Source organism: Rattus norvegicus, chromosome 1, assembly GCF_036323735.1.
Source record: "Rattus norvegicus strain BN/NHsdMcwi chromosome 1, GRCr8, whole genome shotgun sequence".
NCBI lineage: Eukaryota > Metazoa > Chordata > Mammalia > Rodentia > Muridae > Rattus > Rattus norvegicus.
Genome location: NC_086019.1, coordinates 108,547,127 through 108,567,149, shown reverse-complemented (window position 1 = coordinate 108,567,149; position 20,023 = coordinate 108,547,127). Strand labels below are relative to the sequence as shown.

Below are 20,023 nucleotides of genomic sequence, written 5' to 3'. Positions count from 1 at the left end.
TTCTTAGCCTTTATTTTATTTTATTTTTTAAGCAAAGGAAGAATAACTAGGTATTACCAAATTTCATGGTCTCAGGGATGATTATACAGACTAGAAAGATCCTAAAACTAGATAACTAGATGCAAGAGAGGCCAAATCAGTGCAATAATTACTATCCATGGAATCTTTTTTGAGTGATTTTTATTTTGTATCTTTATTTATTTTATTGTGTGAATGTTTTGCCTACATGTATGTCTGTCACCACATATGTGTCTGTGGAGGTCAAAAGAGGGCATTAGACCCCAAAAGGAGTTACAGGTGGTTATGAGCCACTGTATGGGAACTGAAACTTGAACCTGGGTCCTCTTCTACTGATCCATATTTCCAAACTCTAATTAATTATGCTTAAGCAAACTGTATGTATGTATGTATGTATCATCTATCTATCTATCTATCTATCTATCTATCTATCTATCTATCTATCATCTATCTATCTATCTATCTATCTATCTATCTATCTAACATTATATAGAACCAACCATAAATAATACAATTACTGTTGAAGTCCTTGTTCTATTGTGGATACTTTTTTCAAAAATATCTCTCTCTCTCTCTCTCTCTCTCTCCTCCCCCCTTCCCCTCCCCCTCTGTCTCTGTCTCTCTGTGTCTGTGTCTGTCTGTCTGTCTGTCTGTCTGTCTCTCTCTCTCTCTCTCTCTCTCTCTCTCTCCCTCTCTCCCTGGGTTTTATGAAGCCCAGGCTGGCCTTGGCCTTGCTTTATAGCAAATACAACCTTGCAATGCTAATCTTCCTGCCTCTACCTTTTCTTATAGCTGCTAGGATTATGGGCATGTACCATGACACCTGATTAGACCAGTTTTCTTTCTTTCTTTCTTTCTTTCTTTCTTTCTTTCTTTCTTTCTTTCTGTCTGTCTGTCTGTCTGTCTGTCTGTCTTCCTTCCTTCCTTTCTTTATGAACTTTTTATTGATTTTTTGTGAATTTCACATCATGTACACCATTCCCACTCATCTCCCTATTCCTTCATGTATATCCTCTAGACTTATAACATCCCCCACAAAAAAAAAACAAAAAAATTAAAATTAAAATAATTTTAATTAAAAAAATAAAACAAACAAAACACTTCTCTCCATGGAAACTGTAGTATGTCACCATGTGTCACACAGTATAACCTCCTGTCAAAAGAGTTTTACTTGCAATGAGCCATTGGTTCAAGACCTCTGGCTTCTGCTACACCATCAATACTGGATCCTTGTTGGGACTCTTCTCTGATATCCTGTTGTTGCCCCATGTCATGGAGATGCTACAGCTTTGGATCTGCAGGACTGACCCCTTCACATGGTCTAGCAGTTCATCAATTGGGTAGATATTGGGGTGGGACAACTTAAAGCCCTGGATCTGGGCCTTGGTGGTAACTGTGTTGGTAAACCAGCCAGCTAACTCTCCTGTGCCCATGCCACCAAGGCCAGCTCTATTGTTACTGCCCAGGTGAGGTGTGGAGGTCCACTCTCCCAAGTGCTGCAGCCAGGAAGTGGGGAGGATCTCTCTCACACCATCTCACTGCCAACGAGGGGCAGGGTCAGCTCTCTATAACCCTTGGACATCGACATGGCCTCAGGTGGCAGGCCAGACCAGGGATGTCAGCATGGTCTTAGTGGTCACATGGGTCATGGACATCAACACAGAGTCCTGCTGCTGCAGGGCCACAGACACAAACATGGTCCCCAGCGGCAGCACAGGGAGGGACATCACTATCAAATGATAAATTCCATAGATGTGCTCATGTTATATCTACTTCAACGTCGTAGGGTGGGGAAACACTGTGGTAAAAGTCAGATGATAATTCTATGGAGGCACTTTGTTCATTGCAGAGGTCTATTGCTTCCAAATGGCCACACCCATCCTAACCAGGCCTGCTCCTGCTCATCCTGACCCCTCCTTCCATGTGCTTTGTTCTCTAGCTCCACCCAACACAGCTTACTTCTTTATCATTCCCAGTGACAGCAGAGGAAAACTTCAGGGGTAACTAAATGGGGACAGACCCTCAAGAGCACTTAGAAAAGGTCACAAATCTTTGAGAGGATTACATTTTACCTGCAAAGATTAAAGAGGTGTTCATTGTCCTCTACTGTGTTTAAAGGAATCAAAGTTTAGAGTTAATTCTTAGGTATTATGAGGCTTCAGGAAGGAAAAGCCACAGTTGTCCTTTCTCTGTGGTTCTTGTTGTTTTTGTTTTTTAAGATTTATTTGTGTGTGTGTGTGTGTGTGTATGTGTGTTGGATATGGGTGCTGGGAACCAAACTCAGGTCCTCTGCAAGAATAGTACACACTCTTAAACTCTGAGCCATCTCTCCGACTCCTCTCCCTGTTTTTCTATGGTGCCTGTTTGATTAGAACTCAAAGAAGAAGGAGAAGAATAAGAAGAGGAGGAGGAGAAGGAGGAGGGGCAAGGGAGGAAGAAGAGGAGGAAGAAGGGGGAAGAAGAAGAGGATGGAGGAAGAAGAAAAGAAAAAGACAGGAGGAGGAAGAATAAGAGGAGGAGGAATGGGGAGGGAGAGGAGGAGGAAGAAAGAAGAAAAGAAGAAAAAGAAAGGAGGGAGAAGCAGGAGGAGGAAGAAGAGGAAAAAGGCAAAGAAGAAGATGAAGAGGAAGAGGGAGAGGGAGAGGGAGGAGAAGGAGGAGGAGGAGAAGGAGAAGAAAGAAGGAGCCACTGCCATGATCTTTTATGGGTCTTCTTCTCTTTAGCCTTATGTTTGTCATATACCAGTCCCCTGTAGCAGTGAAGACATGAGATTGAGCCTATTGTGGAAACAGGAGGCAGCAGAGGAACAGTTGGGCTGTCTCTAGTTTTTAATATTTTTTCAGGAGAATCATGAAAAATGTGTACCAATTCCACTTACAACATCACCATGTTAAGCCTGCCACTGTGTCTAAGAGGATAGATAGAATGGAGAAATGGGAGTGTCATTCATCTCACCAAGAGAGAGAGAAGCAGCGGCTGGAGAGTGGCTTGGTGGTTAGGAGTGATGGCTGTTCTTCCAGAGGACCTGAGTGTCTGAGTCACAAGTTCCTATAGCTCCAGCTGCAGGAGTTTTGACGATCTGACACCCTCTTTTGGCATCCAGTACCTATAACACACACACACACACACACACACACACACACACACACACACACACACAGGAACACATATGCAGAAGCATATGGGCCTCAGAATTCACCCTGGCACAATTTCATTTGGCCCGGAATAATGTGGTAGGGTAGAAGTGCCTCAATACATGTGGCTTACTATGCTGGTCCCTGAACCTTCTCCCTTGTAGAAACATAAAGACAATCACCTTGAACTTGTGTTGGCTCAGCCTGGTAAATGTGCAGCCAAGGTCCCAGAGTCTCCAAAATGTTACTGCTGCTAAGCTCTGAAGTCCTGAGTTATCAAATGCCCCTCCGGCCTGTCAGCACTGTTTACTGCAAAGCAGGGCCCTTATCTTTATTGATCACTTAATTTATCTTTTCTTGACTTTGCTGGCACCGTCTGGTGCCGTGTGTCCGTCTGTTGAGGTTGTCATGACTGGTTTGCTCTTGAGATAATAGGGGCAGCAGGTGGTGTGACTAAGTCGACCCTGTGCAGAATGGGGACCGGGTCCCAGTCCCTGTCCCAACCTGCCAGTGTGTCTACACCCCCCCAGCTGCTCCACATTAAAGCAGCCAACTGTGACTTTACAGTCCGAGTTTTACACAACTGTTTTACAAACCAGGAAGGAGGTCTTTTGTCACAAATCCTTTGTCAGAAGGAGAATGGGGTTGGGGGAAGCCATTTGCAAGACTTGGTGCATTTTAATGAATATGCAGATAGATGAACACACATCTTTTTCTGACTGCAAAGCAGGTTTGAGTTGGGGTGGGTGGCTGGCTGGTAAGAAGAGGGAGGAGGCCAGTTCCTTGCTCTGGGGACGATTTATGGAGAGGACGATGACTCTGTCAACACTGGTTTCTGCTTCAAACAGGCCCTCTACCCTGTGAAAGCCTTCATTCCTTTTGTAAAGCAAAAATAAGGGCAGTTAGTTAAAGCCCTGCATCCGGGGTCAGTACTCTGGGGGTGGATGCCACATAAGTGTGGGAAATAGCAAGAAAATTGTGCCTTTGCGACTCAAAAGCCAAGTGCCTTATGACTTGGTGCTTGTAATCTCGTGTGAGAAGGGAACACAGGCACATGAATACTGGCTTCCAATCTAAGCAGTGCTGACAGAACCGGTTACCGGCGATACATCAAACTTACTCCTTGATATGGCAGCTCTTTCACTTAATTGGAAGCTGAGTCAAACTCTTTTAATAATTATCTCTTTCTGGGTTCCTCCTGTACTACCCACCCTCCTCATGCCCCAGCTCTACACTTGGGTCCTAAGATACAAGGCAAGGGGGAAAGGACTTAGCTTAGCACTGTAGGCATAGTGGAACAGAATGGGATTCAAAGCACCATCCCTGTGTGAATAAGATGGTGTTTAAGCATTGTGAGCCTTAATTGGTAAAGTGTAGTCCACTGCTGCGTGTTTAAGGCATTCGACTGCAGAGAGGGCAAGGAGAGGTAGTTCCCTGTCTCTTCTCCTTAGTCGCACAGGCTCATGGGATGAAAACTACTTTCTCTAGGCATTTAGGAAATTGTCCTCAGCATCCCCTTGCCCTGCCTCTTCCCTGAGGTAGATAAAGGCTACTACCTGACTCCAGGGGCCATTTTTTTTCTTCTGGAGGTGATGTTAAAGGAAATAATTGTCATTGTGGATGTTTATTTCTGCTTCTGGATGGCTGGTTGAATAGTCTCCCTCAGCGTCACCTCTTCACCCACATCGTGAGCAAGCCTGAGTCAGAAACCAGGCCCTACCCTCTAAAACACAAATAATAAAAGTAGGATGTTTATAGCTGTTTAATGCAGACACTGCCAGTCAACACCTAGAAACCTGTTACCTGTCCATCAGTTTGGATGGGAAGACTGACAAAATGAAGCAAGCTCATTTATCATATTTTAAAAAAAAAACTGCTCACACAGTAGGGGAAAGGGCATTGCACTGTATTATGGTCAGAGAACAAGCAAGCCCTCTTGCTAACACCTAAGAATCCACCTTAATAGACTCAAAATAAATAAAGCTAACAGCAAATGAAAAGAAGATACTAAGGTCAAGAACAATAAAACTCAAGATAAAAATAAAAGCAAAAATGACTGAAATTAAGAGCTGGTTTGTGGAAGTTGGAAGTAGGCAGATCTTTGTGAGTTCGAGGTCAGCCTGGTCTACAGAGAGAGTTTCAGGTCAGCCAGAGATACACAGAGTGACCCTGTCTCAAAACAAACCAACCAACCTGGGTCTTTGACAAGGTCAATAAAACCTGATCAAGCTGATTAGAAAAGGAGGCGCGGGGCACAGATTGACAATTCTGGCAACAAAATTGGGCGCCATGAATACAGACCTACAGAAGTTAAAAGGACAAAGTTACTGTGTAGCTTATGCCAATGAACTTGATGAAGGCAGAAGGACAAACTCACCCAAAGACAAAAATGACTTAAGAAGAAATACAATTCAAATTGCTCTCAACTTTGGAAAACAATTCAACTAGTTAGTAGAAAATTTTCCAAGAATAATTCATGACCAGACACATTTATTGGGGAAGTACAGATTGCACATTAAACTCCATGAAACATTGGGGGAATGTTTCTTAAGTTATTTTATGAGGCCTTAAAATATTAAGTTATTTTATGTTGTTCAACAACAATCCAAAGAAAGGCATTATGGGAAAGAAAGCAACAGTTCCTTGTGGATGTGAGCATCTTAAACAGAATTTATCAGACTGAATCAAAAATATATATAAAAGGTAAGATAACATGGTCAAATAGAGTTCATACCAGGGAGGCAAAGCTAACTAAATATCTGAAAAGTTAGTTCATATAAATGATTATGTCAAGGAAAAACAAAAATGTTATGATTATCTCACTAGATGTAAAAACCACTTGATAAAATCCAACATATATAAATGATAATATTTCAGGATATTAAGCACAAGAGGGGGTCCTTTTAACCTCAAGAGGGGCATCTATGTAAAACCTACACTACCATCTATCTTTAGTAAAAGATGGGGTGCTTTCTCCCTTGAAATCAAGATGGGAAGGATGTTTCCTCCCATTGTTCTTATCCTACACTGTTGTAAAGATCATAGACAATGTAATAAGACAAGAAAAAGACTGTTTAAAAAACTGAGGATGAATGTAAAAACAACACAAAACAACAACATTTTAACAAACAACCCTAGCTATTCTAAGTACAAGTGAGGGGTGGAGAACGTTTATCTGCCTTACTACACAAAGTGTACAACACAACAGCCATTTGGGAAAATAGCACAGGAGCAAGTGTTTTATAAAGTTAAAATATACTTACCAGCAAATAATCTATGATCATAACAATGCTTCCATCCTTGGACGTCAACCTGTGTGGAGGTACAAGACAGAAAGAACATCTGTGTTCCACAGCCCAGTGTGAGGACAAAAACTAATGCTATGCTTCAAAATTACCAACAGAGAGAATTTTTAATACTTCCAACAGAAAGACATCATAAATATCTGGGGTAATAAGTATCAACTGTACTATCCAATTACCATACATTAAATGCAAGTGCCAAGGCACTGACCATATCTCACAGCTGTGAACAGTTCTTCTCCATCAATGAAACATTTTCAATTAGGTAATAAAAACACCATCTAGTGCTATCTGGTGCTGGATAGAGGAGCCTTATTTTTTATTATGGCAGCTTGCTATTTTTGTAATATGGTGATTTGGTTGAACACATTAAAGTACAGTAGTAACTGATCTCCCCCTCTTCCTGGATGAGTGAGGAGATGATTAAATGTTGATGTCAGCATCCATGAGCATATTCAGATGAGCTTCTGCTTCTGTTGAAAAGGATGCTGTGTTTGGTTGTGGTCCGAAGCTTTGAAGCACTACTTGGCATCTCCTTCCTTGGAGGTCTCACTGTTTAAACATAACAGATTTGATAGCTTGTTGGTAAGGTGAGGTCCAGCTTGTCTCCACTAGGTCATCTTCATGTGAATCCGGTGGTTATACGGTTTTGTTCTAGGGATATTTCATTTTTTTAAATAACGGTTTTAGCTGACATTCATGGAGAGAATGAATCCTTAGAAGTGTGCCACTAGTGAAAGGAAATCCTGTCTAGAGTATGTTTCTTTACAAAGCTGTGTCACACCATCCTTTGGGCCCTCTGCTGGAAAAGTAGAATCAAGTCTCAAATAATGCCTTTTAAATTGTATCCTCTAGTATTATAGATGTAGGACAGTACTGTATCATACCTCTGTGGATGTAAAATAGCTTGTACCTGCTTTATGATACGTAGTAGTGACCGTGCTTTATCAGAGCTGTTTTTAATGATGCTGCTCAGAATGTTTTCTTTCCAGATGATGATTGAGAAGCTAATTTAAAAAAAAATGGTGCCAGGTACCACAAGAGTAACAGAACTGTGCTGTTTTCTCGGGTTTTGTTTTTTTACTTTTTTTTTTTAATGGAGTGTGCTGGATGTCTCTACAGTTTTGTTCAGATGACTGCAGAACCTGGAAAAGCTGTTGCTGCTGTTGATGCATAACACACTGCTATTATTGGTCTTTTTATATAAATATAAATATATATATACAGATATAAAAAAAATGGGTTTCAGAGCTAAAGAAAGAATTCTCAACTGAGGAATATTGAATGACTGGGAAGCACCTAAAGAAATGTTTGACATCCTAGTCATCAGGGGAGTGCACATCAAAACAACCCCGAGATTCTACCTCATGCCAGTCAGAATGGCTAAGATCAAAAACTCAGGTGACAGCACAGATGCTGGCAAGAATGTGGAGAAAGAATGTGGGATTGCAAGCTGGTACAACCACTGTGGAAATCAGTCTGACTGTTCCTCACAAAATTCGACATAGTACTACACATGTGGTATGTACTCACTGATGAGTGGATGTTAGCCCAAAAGCTCAAAATCCCCAAGATACAGTTCACAGACCACATTAAGCTCAAGAAGAAGGAAGACCAAAGTGTGGGTGCTTCAGTCCTTAGAAGGGGGAGTAAAAACACTCTCAGGAGAAAACATGGAGACAAAGTGTGTAGCAGAGACTGAAGAAAAGTCCTTCCAGAGACTGCCCCATAGACTGCTCCACCTGGGGAACCAGCCCATATACAGCCGCCAAACCCAGACACTATTCTTCATGCCAAGTTGTGCGTGCTGGCATGAGCCTGTTATAACTATTTCCTGAGAGGCTCTGCCAGAACCTGACAAATACAGAGGTGGACACTTGAAGCCAATCATTGAACTGAGAACGGGGTCCCCAATGGAGGAGTTAGAGAAAGGACTGAAGTAGCTAAAAGTGTTTGCAACTCCATAAGAACAACAACAATATCAACCAACCAGACCCACCCCCAGAGCTCCCAGGGACGAAACCATCATCCACAGAGAACACAGGGATGAACTTATGGCTCCACCTACATATGTAGCAGAGGATGGCCTTGTTGAGCATCACTGAGAGGAGAGGCCCTTGGTCCTGTGGACAAGAATGTTAGGGCGGGGAGATGGGACAGAGTGGGTGGGTGGGGGAGCATCCTCATAGAGGCAGTGGGAGGGGGGTAGTGGGTTTCTGGAGTGGAAACCAGGAAAGGGGATAACATTTGAAATGTAAATTTTAAAAGTCCAATAAAAGAAAAAAGAAGAAGAAAAAAAAAAACACCATCTAGGAAGCAGACACATCATTTGAATAACAAATTTCCCCACAATGAATTTATTCTATAGAAAATAGTGTTCAAGTGTAAAGCATTTATTTAATCTACTGATATTTAATAAATAATTACTTATTTATTAAACGATGGATTCATGCATTTGTACTTATAAACCAGGGGATGTATGGTTTATTGTAGTTTCCTCTTTTATTTACGCCAATCACATCCGGCCCACAGTTCTTTAACCCTTCCTCGGAATGACCTCTGACCCTCCAACTTCTCATTTCATTTCTGGCATCCAAAGCTTTCTTCAAGCATGCTCTGAACTCCTGGATGTGTGTGGTGGGGAGGGCCAGCTGACTGATAACAGCTGTTTAGGAAGTGGCATTATTTCACACTCCTCGTCCTTCGGTGCTAATTCATTGAGCTACCTAGCGTTAGAGCCCCTTCAAGATTAGGCATATTTCTGCGAATGAAACTGTTATAAAATCCAGCACTTCTCAACGCCTTGTCTCCTAATGAAATAAAAAAAAGATGGAAATGAGAATGGGGCTTCTGGAAAAGGTAATTTTTTTTTTAAAACAAGCATAAGCAACGGATTGCATATACAGTGGAGCCAAATAGCGCAGCACAGCTTTTCCTAAGGAGGAGTTGGCTATAGACGGTTGAAAATGGTCCCTAAGAACAGAAACTGAAAATAGGCCGCGAAATACATAATAAGCAACCTGTTCTTTTTTTTAAGAACCAACATTTTAATATGGAATTTGGCTTGCCTCTGAATACAATTTCACAGGGCGATTGTACGTCCAGAATCCCCGCCGCTGGCACCGGTAGGGACATAGGGACGCTGCCGCCATGTGTGGAACTGGACAACCCATTTGCAAAGCTGAGCTCTTCCAAACACCTTTGGTTCAAAGTTCTCCAGTGGATGTTATTTACTGTGGTCAGATATTCAAATAGTGGGGTCCCTCACCTCAGAGACCCTGGGGCGTAAATTAGAGAACTGAGTTTGGTGGTCCTGTCGGAGTCTCTGATGGGCGTTTCTCCGCCTCACAAAAGCCTCTGTACAATTGGGTTCAATTTGTCACACTGACAGTATGCTCTAAAGAGGCCCAGACTGGAGGGGCACCATTGGTACAGCTTTTCCTGCCTCAGTTCCGACCAGAGGACAGAATTCACCTAGGAGCAGTAGTAATGCCAAGCACTCTCCCTGCAACCAGGCTGTTATATGAATCTTGCTTTTCTGTTTTCCCTTCCTTTTCTGGTTATAGGTCGGATTCCTTAGAGAGATTCCTGAGTGAAACAACCCCTCGAAACTGTCATACTTGTTCACAGAAGATCTTCTTGAACTGTTAGAAGGCCTTTAAAAATACCAGCAGAGGTAGCATCTGCAGAGTAGTATATGTGCTTCTAGAAGGCAGAGCCCAGCCTTCTCTGCTGGTGCACTCTTCCATAGTGCCCAGCTCTGTTCCTATGATGATCTGTCCATTGATGCTACTGAGAGCTGGTTGAAGAATTTGGCATGCTACCTTAAATTCACCAGGCACTGTGGGTCTGAAAACCCAGTGTGTCAGCCCCAGCGGGGCCTTGAGGAGGCAGGCAGAGCCTGTGGTAAAGCCATCAAACACCTGGTTTCTGTGTGTTGCTAAAAGGACTGGGGAAAACAAAAATTATTGTGTAAGCGCCTTGCAGGGAGCATGGGCTCCATATAATTGTCTTAAGAGTAATTGAATGTGGCCTTTAACAACTCACAAATTATCCCCTGACAACTTGAAATAATAGGGCTTTTTGTTAAGGGGAGAAAGCTTGTGGAGACCAAAGGTTAAACAGGTCTTTTCATCATGATAAATCACTGGTTAATGAGGTCACTATTGTTGGGTATTATGGACATCCCCTTTAATGCCGTTACCTCCTGGTTGTAAAGCTGACACTGCTAATGATGAGTATTCTTTGAACTTCTCTACAATATTGACTGGCTCCTCTCAGCAGATGTCCCCTGGAAGCAACTGCAAGAAAGATCACAATTCTTAAGACTCGGAAAGAACTTCAGGCAAGCTTCTGGGACGCAGAGGGTCTAGGCATTGGCAGAGACAGGGAGAGGGGAGAAACCCAGGCTGCTCTGTGTGCCATCAGTTTGCGCTCCCCAACTCAGTCACCAGAAGGCAAGATCTGGCTCATCCGTCAGACTTTACCATAGTCTAAATAAATTTAATTTTATCCTCACCAGGCCCTTCTAAATTCTGCTGATTGTTAAGTGATGGTCTGAGAACCTGAGTGGATGGGTGTTAGAGGCAGGGAAACTTTACCTCCACACCCATGCTCTCTCACACTGCCATCGGTGCCAGGAAAAATTAACCAATGGCTGCTTCCCCCGTAACCACTGGAGATATTTCCTTCACTCACACAATCGTGTGACACAGTGGGTCATCTGTGCTTGACAATAGAACATGTAAAACCAGAGAATTTCCACAACAAGCGGGAAGGACTTTAGAGACCCACTAGGTGCAGAGAAAGCACCCGGAAGGGGCTATTTCAGCAGCAGTATCTGAAACCAGATAATGGGTAGCTAATTAACGCTCATTGCAGCTAGGAAAAGCCAAGGTAGCGCTGTCACTTAAAGACACCAGAGACACACCATGAATACTCGGTGACAACATTTATACGACTTTACCCCATTCGTATTTGAAGCACAGCTAATCTACAGCTTTACCTCTGGAGCTGAGAGCAAATCTAGACCCATCTACACTGGCACCATGCTCCTTCTCTGAGTGAACGGGACTTTACGGCTTCAGTTTTGACTCCAGACGACATGGTGTGGAGTAGAGGACAGGGTATTAGTGGGAGTGAGAGGGGAGGGTGAGAGGACAGCCTGTGGTCAGTGTGGCCATGTCTAAGGACAGACCTTGTGGCAGGAGCTGTACACTAGTCAAACTTGCAGGGAAGAGGAGTTTAATGCATATTTATTGAGTTAATTTAATAAACGAATGGAAACTTAAGTTCTTGAATGAAAACCTCAGACAGGTATGCTAAAGCAATGGCTTAGCTAATGCAGTCGCTCCCCAGAGCTGGCTCACTTCAAATACTCGGTTTGCTTTGTTTGTTTGTTCCTTTGGTTGGTTTGGATTTTCTGTTTGTTTGTTTTATTTTGATTTGTTTTGTTTTGCAAATATCATGGTCCATCGAGTGGGAATATCTGCTCACTGTATTTTGTTGTTTGTGTTTGTTTACAGATTGAGGAGTCGAGACCCCAGGGAAGGTAGGAAACTGACTAAGAAGGAGATTCTGATTCCAGAAGAGAAAAACCTGTCCAGAGTAAAGAAATAAAGTGAATTTGGTGAGAGTCCATTTGTGTTGTATACACTTTTCTAGCAACGACGTTTCCATCCTTGGGAAAAGAATCAAAATCTTCTTCCCTTTATAGGACAAAAGATGGAAACAGTTAATCTCTCAAGAGCCTTGTCTAGGCACCGGAGGACCTAAAACAGGGGAGAGGGGGCAGGAACCCTCTGATGTCTGGACTTTCATATCAAAGCCCTAATAATTAGCTGATTTTCACTTGTTTTTTGAGAACACAGCCGGGACCCACAGGGGGGATTAGGGAAGTCTTAATTAGCGAGGCTTCATTTCCAAACAGAGCTTAGGCCTTTTCAACATTCAGCTGAACTCTGAAATAAATCAGGAGCCTGTTAGCGGTCCCGAAATGGATGAATTTCCAATCCTGCACCCTGGGTGCCAGGATACAGTTTGGTTTTTGCCACCTTGTCATGACAATGAAGGACAGAGAGATATCAGGTACTATGGACAGGGGCTTAGAAATTGAAATAATGTTCTCCATGTCCAGATCTTACAGCAGAATATACAAATAGACACACACAATACATACATACAATGTACATACTGCACATAGACTTGCATATAAAGCATATAGACAGAAAGACAAAATGAGAAAGTGGAAACATTTACATTTGACACATGCTGCCTCCTGGTCTCACACTGTGAGAACTGCTGGCAACAGTAACTCCTCTGGTCAATGAGCAAACTGAGATTCCAAGAGGGGAAAGGCAAAGGCTTATCAGGCTGAGGAAACATCAAAGGACATGCCATTTCTAGGGAAAGATGCTTGTCTCTTGGATTCTATAATTTGGGGCTGGTGTGGTGGTGAGCCCGTGTTGGGATTACAGTATCTTTTACATGTTCTACAGGGTGTGTATGTGCTTACACTGTGGCTCCAGGAGCCGGCAGCTCACATATTGTAAACAATTTATTACCCAGGGCTGGTGAGATGCCTCAGTGGGCAAAGGCACTTGCCACCAAAACAGACGACTGAGTTGGATCCTCGGGACCCACACGGTGGAAGAAGAGAACCAATCCCTCCACAGGCTTGGGGAGCTGGAGACATACTGTGGAGGACTGATGGTCACCAGAGTCTACACGAGTGTCCTACTTTCTCTGAGGACTTGCATTCTGGAAGATTTCATTTGTTGCGCTGTGGAGGTCTGGCTAATGCAAGCTCTTTTTTCTCACTCTTTGGCCAAGGCGTGGGAGACAATTTCCCTTCCCCTTCCTTCCACAAGGACCGTCTTCTCAGACAGCTTGCGACAGTGCTACCCTCGTGCCTAGGGCTCCCAGGAGAAGAAAGCTATTTTGTCTGGGCTAGCTCCTGTCCTTGTCCCCACTCCCAAACTGCCAACTCACACTTCAGACCAACAACCGCCACCCCCACCCCCGCTCCCCAGGAGCTCCTGCTGCAGCTGAGGCAGTGGACTGTTTAGGCTGAACTCATTCAGTTCATTTATGACGCCTGCAAGTGAAAGAAGTCAAATTTGGAGGAAAAGAAAAAAAGAAGCAGGGGCTGGTCTCACATATGCTGATTAGCATAAAATTGCTCTTTTGTCTCTTCTGGGAGGTAAACAATGGGGCAGGGACTGCTGGCTGAGGGATGGCTTCCCTCTCCCTTCCTCCCCTGAGCTTAGCTGGGCCTGGGGAAATGGGATCAACCCCAGTCCACCCGGACTCCAAGAGGTCTGCTCTCATCTAGACCTCTTCCCTCCCCGGGTGAAAGTGTAAACTGTGCTTGGAGAGCTGGATGGAGTGAAGGCCGCAGAAACGTCATCCAAGTCCCTTATTCTCTTACTATTTGTTGAGTGGTTGCTGTGGGGCGATACTTGCCAAGCTTACTGCCGATTTCCCCAGAAAGGAGATGGGAAATAGGAAAAAAAGACCTCGAAAAAAATATCCGTCCCACAGTGCTGACACCCAGATCTATATACACTTGACTCCAAAGTGCACAATTTTGGAATATCTTAAGGGCTAAATAAAGAGAAGAGCCAGAGACACGCTTACATATGCCTCACAAAACAACGAGATTCTAGAACCCACCGTACATGCCAGTAACGAAAGTTATCTTGGGTTGGCTAAGTCTCAGGAGGAAAGCCAGAGGCAGAGGAAGGTTCAGTAAACTAACATCTCCAGGGCACAGACTCATTTCCTGGCAGTCAGAAGTGAGACCGTCTGGCACCAGAACGGGAGCGGGGCAAACAGACTGAACTCTAAACCCTGCTGCCAATACTTGCCGTTCCCTCACACTGTGGAAGCTTTACATTCCTGACCTGTAAAGGGCAAGTGATGAAATCACTTCCCTGGCAGGATTAAACGACACGGAACACGGTGCCCGGGAGGTGCTCAAAAGCAGTGACTTCATGCTCTTTGTACAATGACGGTTCCGCTGAGTCCATGGACTCTGTGAAATGTGCCTACCAGGTAGGCCCAGGGTAAGGTGTCGAGCCACGTGGTGCAGGGGCTTCCAAAGATGACGTCACACACAGAAGCCCACTCTCCACACAGTAATTAAGAATTAAGTCTTTTAAAAGTCCTTAGCTCGGTAGTAGAATGTTTGCTTAGAATTCCTGACACACTTAAGTGTAATTCTCACCACTACCATCAAACCAGCCAACCAACCAACCAAAAAAAAAAAAAAAAAAAAAAAAAGCGGGGTTGGGGATTTAGCTCAGTGGCAGAGCGCTTGCCTAGGAAGCGCAAGGCCCTGGGTTCGGTCCCCAGCTCCGGGGAAACAACAACAACAACAAAAAAAAGCCCTGAAATCCCCATCACAGTATTTCTACTGTCAGTTCCGGCAAACCCCACCCTCTGGTTCCCGAAAGCCACAGCTTCTAAGTGCAGACGCAGAAAAGGGACAAGGCTACTTATAAGATGTGACTGAATCTCGTGAGCATCTGTGAGCTATTGTGTCAAAATCAAGGGCTCATAATCAACTCCGATTTGACCCGGTGAATGTGTCCCCTTCCCTCTGACGCCCTTTGGGACCACCAGTTGTGGCCCAGCACAGCCGCACGGCTCCCCCAGTTCGCAGTATATTGACACAGCCATTTTCATGGTAGGCCTGTTGTAAATTTGTTGCTACATGGTGCGTCTGCCCCAAATTGCACGGTGTACGTAAATTTTTGTGTGTGCGGTGGGGCTGGCACGGGGGTTGAGGGTGTATAGGGGGCTGAATGGAGCCTAGATGGGGCAACCCGCAGGAGACCTAACCCTGATAAATTGTTTACTTGTTAGCAGAGGGGCTCAAGAGTGAGCCTGGGGGCTTCAGGCTCAGCAGGACAGACTAGAAGGTGGACCCACGCCAATTACCAGCCATTGTGGTCCTACCCTGTGATTGACACCAATGTCTCCCCTCACACCATGGGTTCTTTTACTCTACTGGACCCAACACAAGCCCCACTGTGCGAAGCCCATGGCGTTCTCAATTTCCTTTGCTGCTGGCAAAAAATTAACCCAGGCCTCCAGCCTGTGGAAGACCCACCGGCTTTATTTTACTACGCATTTTCCCTCATTTTTTCAGGGATGAGTAACAAAAATGGAGGTTGCTAAGGCCAGTTGGGCAACAAATGAAGTAAAGGGAGAAACATTAGCTCTGGATGACTGACTTCAAAGTTAATGATCTCCCCCACTGAATGGTGCCCTCCGCGGACTCAATGAGGTCTCTGCCGTCAGATAAAGAAGCGCCTCTTTAATCCTCTCTCATCGCTTTGTCCTTTTGTGGCAAAATGATCATTTCATCAGTTTCTGGTACTCTCAGCCCCAAGAGTTGTTTAGCCTGAGTGATTCAGAGCCGGAGAGGCAGAGAAGGGTATTTCTCTCCTTCATTTTTCCTCAAGTGACGGCTGAATAACTATGCAAAAAAATTAAGGCATAATGACCCCGCAACAGTGACAAAACCTAATTAGTCACGGAGGCCACTGGCTAATGAGCCGCAAAACCCGGCTCTTGAGTGTGTAATAACTGTATTTTTCTCCGTTTCTTCCCCTTTAGTCACAGCCTTGTGTGGCATTTCTGACTAACTAAAATGGCACCAGATGCAACAGGGTGCAGACATTTTAACTTGAATTAGGAAACCATATGTTCCGATAAGTCACGGTCTCTTCTTTCCCACAGACTGGGTCCTCCATCTGTGAGGTGGCGCTGGTGGGGAGGGGAGGGCCGCCACAGGGACCATCACCCCACGATGAAGACCGGGTGCTGGGGTTGAGAGTGGGGCCCGTTGAGACAGTAGATCCGATAGCAACCCGAGTGCTTCATTCAGATATGGGTCCAGCTGCGCCTGGGAGCACGGGACGGCATGGAGCTGAAGGAGGAGAGAAAGTGGTTAAGGCAGTGAGATTTCAGTGTGGAGACTACAAGTCGTCCCTCGATCCATATATAGAGGCCTAAGCCAGTTCTGAGCCTCCAGAAATCTTGGACCTTATCACATCCATGTCTGTGGTGAAGCTATCAGGTGTCAGTGCAATTAGGAGTTTCCCCATGACCACAGTTAGAAATGTGAGACTCAGGGTTGAAGAGATGGCTCAGTGGGTAAGAGAACCGGTTGCTCTTCCAGAGGTTCTGAGTTCAACTCCCGGCAACCACGTGGTGGCTCACAACCATCTATAAAGGGATTTGACACTCTCTTCTGTCACGTAGGTATACACGCAGACAGATCACTCATACATTTTATGATTAATTAATTAACTAATTAATTTAGAAAAAGGCAGGGTGCTTTCTCATCCCATTGCTTAGCATGCCTTCTCTCTTCCTCAGGGAGACAGTTTCTTTCCAAAGTTGGTCAGGTAAGACATCACTACCACAGTTATCAATGGCGTCACCCACCAATGTGCGCTCCTTGTAGAGACACTGCCCTGGGTTCTCAACTTGGATTGGTGCTATAATTACTTCAAACATGGGATTATAAAACACAAGGCAGTACGATAGTATGCTCTTCATTCTCTGAGTGGCAGTATTTAGCCTTTTCTCTCACTCCGCACCCAGGGTGGGGGAACCAAGGGAGAATTTTCTCCAACTCTCGATGGACTTCAACAAGGGCCTTGTTAAGTAGTTGAATCATACAAGGGAAGCCCACAGCACCCCATGTGGACTGTGAAGCATAGACTAAGTAGGGAGTGCTGAGATAGACAGCTCCCTTCCTTGAGAAATCTTAACACGGCATGCATTAAAAATAAAACTCCCTATGCAGTATGTATTGTCTTCCTATAGTGGGATAAAGACACAAAACACAACTTAGGATTGTGATGTAGCTCAAAAATAGAGTTCTTGTTTAGCATGAATCCCTGTGCTCAATCCCCCATATCACAAACAATAACACAGGGCTGGAGAGATGGCTCAGTTGGTAAAGAGTTTGTTGCACAAGCGTAAAGACCTGGGATTCAGCCCTAAGAAAATGTTAACAAACAAACAAAAATAACAGAGAACAAACAAACAAAAACCACTGGGCATGGTAGGGTGCAATGCTGGGAGCTAAAACCAGGCATATCCATGGGCTCACTGGCCAGCCAGTGTAGGAAAATGAGTGAACTCCACATTGAAGAGAGACCCTGTCTTACGTATTAAAGCAGATGGCACTAGAGGCAGGATACCTGGGATTGGACTGTGACTTTCACATGCATGCTCTCATGAGCTGACACACACACACACACACATGCATACATATATGCATGCCCACATGTGTAAAGCACACACACATATAGCACAAAGCAAAGTGACTGTACCATTTGGAGGGTCAATGCAATATAAATCATATTCTTCACTCTCTGATGGCTGGGGCACAGAGAAGCCTGGTGTCTGGGACTGTGGATGTGACAGTAGTTTGTTTCTTGTGTTTGCTCGTTTGTTTGCTTGTTTGGTTTGGGGTTTTGAGAGAGCATTCCTCTGTGTTGCCTTGGCTGTCCTGGAACTCAGTCTGTAGACCAGGATGATCTTGAACTCATAGACATTGACCTGCATCTGCCCTTCAAGGTGCTGGGATTAAGGGCGTGTGCCACCACCTCCCTCCTACGAGGGTTTGTTTACCCACAGTAGAACTGGCTGCAGAATTAGAGGGGGACAGATACAAAATGAAAATATGAACTCTCTCGAAGATGTAGACACAGAACGCAACACTTCCTTTCTCAGGAGAGGGCCCTGTATAGCTGTTCAGGTCACTTGCCCATGAAGCCAGTTAGGCCAAGAACGTCTACCTATCACTGTCCCTAAGAGGAGCCACACCCACCAACAGCACCTCCATTTCTTCTGACTTCCCGCTCACAGCTGTGCACAGCTGACTGTCCCTCCCGTCTGTGATTTGAGCTTTGGAGAGTCCACTCCGCACCTCAAAAGTACTGAGCTGTGCACACACAATGCCGTGTCTTCTGGACGGTTCTCCAAACTTTCATCTATTCTACTCCCGGCAAGCTTGGCTGCGCTGTTCATCGGCCTTTTCCTGCCCTCAAGCCAAGTCATTATCCTTTTTATATACTGCACTTTGTGCCCCTGTGAACCTGTTGAAAAATAGTGAAAGAGAGTTGAAAAGTACCACTGGCCCCTAAAAACAGTGCTGACTAGGAGGCAGAAAGGGGGAGCTCCGGTTTTATTCAGTGCTAAAGATAACACCACCAGAATGATAGACTCCTCCGAATTGTTTGTCCCCACTGGCCATTGTCCCAGGGGGGACTGAATGAGCCTCTTAGCAGCTCTTGAGGCCTGTCACAGGTAGGCACCCAATAGAGATAATTCCCAGCCTATGCTTGACTGCTCCTTAACAGACCCTCACTCTGCTTTGAAAGGCCTCAGACTCTGCTGAATAAAATCCTCGCCTCCATCAACTTAGTCTCCCACTGAATTTTCCGGGGATGTGAGCAGCTTCCCAGCATCGCCAGAGGATGCTTCTGAATTGCGCTCCTGTTCTGAATCAGAGCCCAGTGGCCAGGCCTCCTTCCCAAGCAAGAGGGGATAACGGGCCATTCGCCCCCAAGAAGCCTGGGCTCTGCTGCCTGCTCATATGGGTACTGGACTCATAAAATTCCTTTTCTTAGAGAAGAAAATAAAATAAAATAAAATATTTTCTTTGTCATCCAAACTCTGTGCCTTTGGGTTTTAGAAACAGAAGGATCCTATGGTTATAGGGAGTCTCAGGACATACATCTCTAGAAGTTCTAGAAATCCGTGGGCTGAGTTCTCCCAAGATGGACCTGTATCCAGCAGTACCACTTACTGACTTGTAAGAAGTCACTCATCTTTCTAAGCCAACTTTCTCATCTATAGAAAGCTCATCTTATAAAAAAAAAAAGTTCAGGAATAAGAAAGGGGAGGGGTTGGTCTAAGGGGGACTATGTCTAACACAGAACATATACAGGGATAGAAGCTTTTTAAAAAATTATTTAAAAATGAAATAGAACAGAGCTCATAATATCTTACTTCATGGGGCCTTTCTTCCCCAAAGCTTAACATATACTCAGAATGTATGTGTTAACAGCATACTTACGACACATGCACAGTTGTCACTGTAAGGCATGTATAAATAGCATGGTGGTTAATGGATTTCATCACTCCGTAATTTCCAAGACCTTTCTGTTTGTCATTCTGATTTACCACATTCCTAGGAGCCTTGAACACTGGTCCTTCCTTCCTCCTGTCCTGCCTGCCATTCGATTCTATTATTATTACTATTACTATTATTGTTATTAATTTATTTTTTGTTTTTTGTTTTTTGAGACAGAATTTCTCTGTGTAGTTCTCGCTGTCCTGGAACTTGCTCTGTAGACCAAGCTGGCCTCAAACTCACAGAGATCTGCCTGCCTCTGCTTCCCAGATGCTGGGATTAAAGGAGTGAGCCATCATTGTCCAGCCATTCAGTTCTTTCTATAGTGGCTCATCAGGCAAGGGGACATATATACGAATACAGCGGGGTGCCATGCACCAGACAGACACAGTTTATAATACTGTCTC

General features: G+C 44.4%; 1 long non-coding RNA gene across 2 annotated transcripts; it reads right to left on the bottom strand.

Annotated features, from left to right (window-relative positions):
- Window positions 1–3,810: 3,810 nt before the first annotated feature.
- LOC102546796 (uncharacterized) lies at window positions 3,811–14,568 on the bottom strand. 2 transcript variants are annotated; one of them, XR_590176.4, is made up of 5 exons: window positions 14,359–14,568; window positions 10,659–10,755; window positions 6,416–6,464; window positions 4,709–4,875; window positions 3,811–4,028 (listed from the first exon to the last, which is right to left on the bottom strand). It is a non-coding gene; the product is annotated as an uncharacterized LOC102546796 (long non-coding RNA). The 2 variants fall into 2 exon arrangements; XR_005495434.2 differs by lacking the exons at window positions 3,811–4,028; window positions 4,709–4,875; window positions 6,416–6,464 and adding an exon at window positions 7,525–9,264 and having other exon boundaries at window positions 14,359–14,567.
- Between the last annotated feature and the right edge of the window lie 5,455 nt (window positions 14,569–20,023).